At 44.6% G+C, this 8914-nt stretch overlaps 1 pseudogene; it reads left to right on the forward strand.

The window, feature by feature from the left end:
- Positions 1 to 874, forward strand: LOC149126041 (small ribosomal subunit protein uS5 pseudogene; annotated as a pseudogene).
- The last annotated feature ends 8040 nt before the right edge of the window (positions 875 to 8914 follow it).

The raw sequence follows: 8914 nt of genomic DNA on the forward strand, positions 1-8914 counted from the left end.
TATCAGTGAGTGTTGTATAAAAGGCAGAAATATTCTCTAGTGCCTTCAGGAGGCATTCGAAGATAGTTAAACTAATCTACAATCACACTACTGACTGTGTACCTGTTACAGTGGTGTTAAAGTTTTTCCTAGAGAACACCAAACAATGGATGGCGGTGGTGCTGGAGGAGGGCCCAGAGGCCCAGGGCTTTGGCAGTGTCCAGGGCCGCAGAGCTTACGGAGTCAAGGCCAAGGCTAAGGAGCAGGTCCCCATCACCTGGATGGGCCGCTTGGACAGGGACCTGAAGATTAAGTCCCTGGAGGAATTCATCTCCTCCCTGCCCGTCAAGGAGTCTGAGGTTGGTGATTTTCTGGGCCTTCCCTCAAGGATGAGGTTCTGAAGGTTATGCAGGTGCACAAGCAGACCTGCGCTAGCCAGCAGGCCGGGTTCAAGTGATGGTCGCCATCAGGCCCATGTTGGCCTGGGGATTGAGTGCCTCAAGGAGGTAACCCGCCATCTGAAGGGCCATTCTGCCAAGCTCACCGCTGTACCGGTGTGGAGAGGCTGTGGGAGGAACAAGATAGCAAGCCCCAAACCTTCCCTGTCCTGGTGCCCCTTACTCCAGCTCCTGTGCCCAAGAAGCCGCTGCTAATGACACCTCAGCCAGGGGCTATGCTGCAGCCCTGGGCAGCTTTACCAAGGCCACCTTTGATGCCACCTGCAAGACCTACAGCTCTCTGATCCCTGACTTCAGAAAAGACTGTTGACCTGGATCCCTGTGGGGAAATCACTGATTCTACCTCATGAAGACCTGCTACAGAGTCGATGTGCAGAGTACTTGGCCTCCAGCTGTGGCCACAACGTAGGGTCTTACCACTAGACAAATCAAGTGAAGCCTGAAAAAAATTAAATAGTTTAAAATGTTTTCTACATCTATATATATGGAAAGGTACATAAATTATAAAGAAGTTGATGAAATATCACAACATGCATACACTCATGTAAACGTTGTGGTCAAAAATTAGATCAGTACCCCTGATTAACCCCTAAGTTTTTTGAAATCACAGTCCTCTATATCCCCCAGTTTAACCACTGCTGAATTAACAGCAAAGATAGTGTTCCCAGTTGTTGGATTTTAAGTTGATGGGGTAATACAGTATGTGTTGTTGTGAATCATTTGTGTTGTATCTAGAAAGACTTCATCTACATGTGCTACAGTTAATTTATTCTCTGTTCTATTACTGGACAGTTGGGCCATTTCCAGTGTTTTTGGCTGTGAAAGACCATACAACTCTTAATATCATGTAGAATTCTTTTGATTCACATTAATAACATTTCTGCTGAAAATTTAAGTAGGCCTGGAGTTACTAGGTCACCAAGTATACGTATGTTCAATTCTAGTAGGTGTGGTCAAAAGGTTTTCTAAGTAATTAGTCCAAATTTAACCTCCCAACATTAATGTATGTTGTTTTTATTTGCTCTGTGTTCTTGCCAATACTTGGTAAAACTGAACCTTTTGAAATTTCTCATTGTATTATGGTTTTTATTTTTCTGATATTCACATTGAACAACTTTTTATGTATTTGTCATTTTGATATCTTTGTGATGTATCGAGTCTCCTACTCATTTTTTCCATGAAACTTTATCCATTTCTTCACTAATTTTTAGAAATTCCTTGTATACTCTGAGTACTGTGTGTTGCAGGAATACAGCCTACTTGTCTTTTCACTTCTTTAGTGGTAGCTGAAAGACTGATTTGTCAAAAAGGCAGTGCTATATAAAGAGAGAGATCCTCCGTCCTCTGGCTCACCCCCTAGACAGTTGCAACATCCAGGGCTGGGCCAGGCCGAATTCAGGAGCCAGGAACTCCAAACAGGTCTCCCTTATGGGTTCAGGGGCCCAAGCACTCTGGCCATCCTCCATGCCTTTCCAGGAGCACCAGCAGGGAGCTGGATAGGAATTGGAGCAGCTGGGACTCAAACTGGTACCCACACAGAATGCCAGTGTCTCAGGCGGCAGCACAGCACCACAGCACTGGCCCCTACTGGTATCTTTTGATGAACCAAAGCTTAAAGTTATCACATAAAATATTATGTTGTTTTCTTCCTGGTCAGTGCAATTTGTGTCCTCTTTATATTTTCTTACTCCAAGTTCTTGAAGATACTATGCTGATTTCTAAAATTTTTATTATAGAAACAATATTCATTTGTCCTGGTTTGAGAAGACCATGCTTAGATTTATTGATATTAGAGCACTTTAACTGGATTAATGTCCTTCAACCATGTGTGCTGCTTTGCTCTTTAAAGAAAAAATAAATTCTCCTTATATATTATGTTTATGGCATCCACATTTCTTTTATGATTTATCCTTTCCATTGCCCCCTTTTTCTGTCTGCATTTCTGGGCTTCCTCCTCTGATTATTTTTTATTTTGTTTTATCATCCTACAGAAAATCCGTTTCTATTTTCCTTTATTGTGGATCTCCTGGTGATGAGCCTTCTCTTTCTTTCTTGTTTTGTTTGAAGGTGTGTTTTTTTCACATTCGTTTTGAAGGATACCTTACTGAATTCTTACTAGAATTCTAGTCTGACGTTTATTTTCTTTCAGCACTAAGCATCATACCCTGTGGCCTCTGTTGTTGCTGTTGATAAGGAGTTGTTAGTTTTGTTCCTAAGCTAATCCAACATTGTTCCCCTGGCTGCTTTTATCACACTATCTTTGCCTTTGGATTACAGTAATAATATTTCAGTGTGCTTAGAAGACACTACTGCAAATTTCTGGACCTCTTTCTTTTGGGCCATGAATACACTTAGGTTAAACATCTCTGTGTCGCTATTTGTCTATCTTCTCTTTTTTTCCTTTTTGACTTTAAGATTGAATTTGGATATTTTCTTTCAGTTTATACTCCACTTTCTTAATTCTCTCTTCGCTCATGTCTACTTCATTATTTATTGGCATTTTGTGTTTTTTTTTTTCATTCTAGATTTTCAGTTATATTCTTTTCATAGTTTCATTCTTTGATAAAACTCTCTATTTTGTCTTTTAATTTTTTGGAAGTACCACTTTTGGTGGTTTTAACAGCTGTGTCTCAGGACTCCTTTTTCTCATTCTTCTGTGGACCAGTTTTTATTGTCCATTCTTTTCTTTTGGCTTCTGGGTAAAACCTATCTTCTTATAATGACTAGATATCTTTTACTGAAGGCCAAACATTGTAGTTGAAAAACTATTGAGATAACTTGAGATTGACTTAATCTTCCATCTGAGAGGGTATGTTTTTCTTTTTCCCCCAAAGAAACTTTTTATTTAATGAGGATAAATTTCATAAGTACAGCTTTAGGAATATAGTGATTCTTCCCACTGTACCTGCCCTCCCACCCCTAGTCCCAACCCTAGTCCCAACCCTACCTTCTTCTCCCTCTCCCATTCCCAATCCATTCTTCATTAAGATGCATTTTCAATTAACTTTATATACAGAAGGCTGACTCTATACTAAAAAAGATTTCAACAATTTGCACACATACACACACACACAAACTGAGAACAAGTATCACAGTTAACTCTCATTGAGTACAGAAGTCCTGCATGGGAACTAAGTGCACAGCAACTCCTGTTGTTAATTTAACAACACTCTTATGTATGACATCAGTGATCACCTGAGGCTCTTGACATGAGCTGCCAAGGTTATGGAAGCCTTTTTTTTTTTTTTTAATTAATTTATTTATTTGAAAGTCACAGTTACACAGAGAGAGGAGAGGCAGAGAAAGATAGAGAAGTCTTCCATCCGCTGGTTCACTCTCCAGTTGGCAGCAACGGCTGGAGCTGCACCGATCCAAAGCCAGGAGCCAGGAGCTTCTTCTGGGTCTTCCACGTGGGTGCAGGGGCCCAAGGATTTGGGCCATCTTCTACTGCTTTCTCAGGCCATACCAGAGAGCTGGATCAGAAGTGGAACAGCCGGGTGCCCATATGGGATGCCGGCACTGCAGGCGGTGGCTTTACACACTATGCTACAGCGCCGGCCTCTTGGAAGCCTTTTGGATCCACAGTCTCTGTCAGTATTTAGACAAGGCCATAAGCAAAGTAGAAGTTTTCATTTGTTTCTGGCAAGCAAATAGCTCTTGAGCATACCAGCTTGTTCCAGTCAGACACTAAATCATTCAAGATGTTTTCAGTCCTTTTGAACACTTGGTTCACTTTGCCACTTGTGTCTGAGACCCCGACAGGCCCTGCTTGTAGTTTCTGCCTCCCTACTCTTGTGAATCTTTCTGAATTGGCTTTCAGTTTCCTGCCATCGCAGCTACTGCTTTTGTATGTCACAAAATTCATGGAGGACAAAATGTTGCCAGTCTCATGCCTTTTGTTCTCTCTTGTTTCCTGGATTAGGGTCCTAAAAATTATTGCTTATTTGGTAGCTTTTTGATGATTGCAAACAGTTGTTTTTCATATTTCCAGATTTTTAAGTTTGTTTTTTATGTTAGGATTGGATCTAAAAGCTAGTTTTTCCTATTACCAGAAGTGCCACTTACCTTGATATTTAAATGATAGCTATTAGGTCTTTATTAAGTGCACAGGAGGAAACTAAAGAATTTATGATTTAATAGGACTTTTTAAATACAAAATTAAAGTTTTTAATAGATTTATTTATTTATTTGAAAGGCAGAGTTACAGAGAGGCTGAGGCACAGAAAGAGGGAGAGAGGTCTTCCATCTGCTGGTTCACTTCCCAAATGGCTGCATTGGCTGGAGCTGGGCTGATGTGAAACCAGGAGCCAGGAGCTTCTTCCGGGTCTCCCACGTGGGTGCAGAGGCCCAAAGACTTAGGCCACCTTCCACTGCTTTCCCAGACTGTCAGCATAGAGCTGAATTGGAAGCAGAGCAGCTGGGACTCAAACCAGCGCCCATATGGGATGCTGGCACTTCAGGTGGCAGCTTTACCCACTATGCCACAGCACTAGCCCCCAAAATTAAATTCTGAGTAGCTTCGTTTACAGTGTAGTATTTCAGAGTACATGGGAGGCCTCCTCAGCCTTCACAGCGGCGCATAGGTATGCAGATCAGTCCTTTGGGATGGGGATTTTGCTACATAGCAGCACTGTGGGAAGTACACTTCTCCTGCATGCCCACAGTACGGCTACTGTTCATTTCCCCAGAACCCACTTGTAATTATTGTTATAATTTTGTGAATTCAGTAATAACTACTATAGCTGAATGATTTGTGATTGGGGAGCCTTCCTGTATATATTCTTCCTGTATACATTGGTTGTTGAGGTGGATTCGTCCTGAGAGGAGGAGCGTGGTGGGGGCAAGAGGCACGGAGTCACCACACAGACCCTGGGAGTCGAATGAAAGTGGGCCAGAGGCGAGCAGCCAGCAGACTTGTTTATTTCAGTTGGTACAGCAGCTTATATAGCCAAGGCAGCCAATCTGGTCAAGGGGCGGTCTATGCCCTAACCAATCACAGCCTGTTGCCAGGCAGTTTCCAAAGCCATCCAATCACAGCCTGTTGCCAGGCAAGCTCTGTTGTCAGTGGCCATCTTGGCATGGCCTTCTCATTCCACAATTGGATCCCAGCAAAGTATGTGATCATATATCTGTTTCACACATTTCTAGAAACTTTGAATTACTAGCAAACAAGTCCATGAGTGCCAGTATCATGGTTGTCATATAAAAGATTGCATCATAAGTTTGTGGAAAAATGGAATTAGAGGATAAATTTCTTTTGGTGTAAACATCAAACATCTTTTTAAATCCATGTATAGTTCTTTCATACTGTGTTTTTCCACAGACTTTTGGAAAATCTCTCTTGTATACAATGTCAAATCATTTTTTGCACCAAAATAGACATCTTTTAATTCTGTTTACCATGAACTTTTTGAATTCCCCTCTTACCACATAAAATTCTGACTCTATTAAAGGTTTGTTCTTTGGGGTTGGTGTTGTGACATAGTGGATTAAGCTGCCACCTGCAATGCCAGCATCCCATATGGGCTCTGGTTTGTGTCTTGGCTGCTCTACTTCCTGTCCAGTTCCCTGCTAGTGGCCTGGGAAAAGCAGCAGAAGATGGTGCGAGTGTTTGGGTCCCTGCCACTCATGTGGGAGACCAGAATGAAGGTCTCAGCTCCTGGGTTTGGCCTGGCCTAGCCATGGCTGTTGTGGCCATTTGGGGAGTGAGCCAGTGGATGGAATATCAGTTGATCTCTCTCTCTGTCTCTCTGTCTCTCAGTCTCTCTCTGTAACTGACCTTCAAATAAATAAATCTTAAAAAAGATTTGTTACTTCATAACTGTGTGAAAAGAGGTCTCAGCCTATCTAAAGATGACAACTTGGTAGAAGTGCAGAACCAAAATAACTTTTTTTTTTTTAAATTTATTTACTTCAAAGAATTAAGGGGTGTTACATCCTCTGATTTACTACCCAAATGTACCCAAAGGCCAGGAACTCCATCCAGGTCTCCTCTGTGGGTGGCAGGGGCCCAAGCACTTAGACTGTCTTCCACTGCTTTCCCAGGTTCAAGAGCAGGGGGCTAGATCAGCTGGTTCAGGATGCCAGTGTCTCAGGTGGCAGCTTAACCCGCTGCATCACAGCACCGGGCCCTGAAAGAGCAATCAAAGGCCAGAAGGGGCTGAGGTCAGAAAACCCTGGGTTGATGCTGTGTGCTGACTTCTTGGAAGCAGAGAAAGTTAAGCAAGTTTCTCATGCCGTTAAGCCTTGCTTTGTTAGTGAAGACACAGGACTGTGGAGAGAATCGCGTGAAGCAGCGCAGGTACTCAGTGCCTGTGAGTGTTCATTAGGAGCATCGCGCGCCCTGAGGATGCTTCTGATGTGACAGGCGACAGGAGATGTAGCCCCGATGCTAGAGCCAAGGAATGAGCTCTGTTGCACTGACCGTGAGACAGACGCATCCACTCCTGGGCCTTCCTAAGGAGTTTTCCAGGAGCAATTTTAACTATTTCATGTGTTCTGTGACGATGTGGTCCCTGCCATCTTGAAAACCCCTGCTTGGGTAACATTGTATGCTAGAAATAACAGAAGTTAGAGAGAGGAAAGATCCTGTTAGGAACAGATCAAACCAGAAACGCTAATAAACCTGGTGACACCCTCGGTGAGATTATTAACACAATTTAAAAAATACCTTGCATTCCTAATAAATGCAACGACAATGAAAACCTCAAGTGTCACAAAAAAAGATGGTGGAAGTGGCCCGATGGGAGGGGGCAGGGCAGGTATGAAGGGTGGTGGACAGACCAATGACAGAATCCGGCAGCATCCAGGAGGACCATGCAATGAGCACCAGCAGGACACAGCGGACACTCCTCTCAGCCAAAACCAAGAGCAAGGGCCGGATGGCAGCCGTGCGGTGTCCCAGGGGCTCTGTGCTCATCCACGTTGGTGGTTTTGCCCTCAGCTGCAGACAGCATTCACCACTTGCCAGTTTTGTGACGCCGGTTGTCACAGAAACATGGGCTGCAGCAGAACAGACTGGGCTTGCTGTTTGTATTGTACTGCTTGTTGATCTCTGGAAACTCACTCCTGTACGTGAAAGTGCTCTGTAATCCACCGCAGGCAGTCAGACGCCAGCAGGGGGCAGGCGAGGAACACAGGTGAGTGAGGTGCCACATGGGCACCAGCCACTCCGGAGAGGACACGAGGCTGTGTACCTACGGAGGGGACAGCCCTGTCACTCACACCCGTTGTTGCCACCGGGGATTGTGCCTAGATCATAATTTTTTTTTCCCCCAAGAGAATCCAGGTGTTTGGATTTTAGATTACATTGCCCATTTCTTAAAACCCTGAAGTCCCCGCCTCCCACTCCCAGACTATGATGGAAGGTTGTGATTTAGCTTTTGGATTTCCAGTTGTGACCTGCTGGAGTGTGGCAGATCCCACGGTTCTCCATGGCTGCTTCCAGAGGAGAGATATATGATGGTTGTATGTGGGGTGTCCTCAGGGGGCCTCTGTGAGCTCAGGATCTGGTTGTCCTGGGATTGTACGGGACATACATAGTGCATTTTCTAGATACCAAGAGTAGAGTTAAATGCAGTCGTCTGTCACTTATGCTATTCCCATTTATTTTCCTGTAAACTGTGCTGTTTGAACCATGCTTTCTCCCCAAGAGTGAAAACGTGAGTTGCCTTTTGCCTTTGTAGAGTTGGTTTCTCCAGGATGCATCCCACCAACTAACTGAAGAATCCCAGGGCACGATGGCATAGCCGAGAAGGCCTGCCCTGGCTTTCCCCTTTTCAATACTTCATTTCACACCAAAACAGCGGCCACAAGGGCGTTCTAATGTCTCTGAGAAACACAGCTACAGGATGGCCAAGACAAAGACTGAGACCGTCTTAATGCTGCAGCACCCATGAACAGGGCTGGTCATGGAAAGAATCTTCCGGGGGCCAGACTTCACCCCAGAGTTCTGATTTGCGTCATGGTTTGTTGGCAGGCTGGGTCTTTTTCCCCAGCTTCTTTGCCTGTGGTAAGTGCTCCAGAAGGGTGTGGGCGAGTGCTGCTGTCAGCAGGACCTTGGCAACCCGAGTCTCCTGCCTGTGCCCCCTGCCGGGGCCTCGCTTCAGCCTCGTGATGCTGAGCCAGGCAGCCGCCAGGGTGGTGGTTTATGAATCTCAGGCCACAGGAAGGAGGGCAGTAAGTTAGGGGGGCTGGAATCTGTGTCATTGAGAGCACCCCACTTGGGGTAATGAGATGTCTGCTGCCAACAGGAGTTTCTGAGACGACGGAGTGGAGGTTTGCTTACATAGTTGGTTCTTCCAGCGGACCAGCCTCCCATGGATATGTAGGAGGTGTGAGGGGGGAGTTACCTAGCAGTTAAGAGCATGCTCCCTCCTCCTTCTCAGCTTGAAACGAAGGGATGGCAGACAAATATTTTCATCTATTATTTTACCCTCAACCACCTGTCAGGTAAAAACATTGTCTATGCCACATGA

Source organism: Oryctolagus cuniculus, chromosome 6 (genome assembly GCF_051225735.1).
Source record: "Oryctolagus cuniculus isolate XC-2025 breed Fujian yellow rabbit chromosome 6, ASM5122573v1, whole genome shotgun sequence".
In the NCBI taxonomy this organism is placed as follows: domain Eukaryota; kingdom Metazoa; phylum Chordata; class Mammalia; order Lagomorpha; family Leporidae; genus Oryctolagus; species Oryctolagus cuniculus.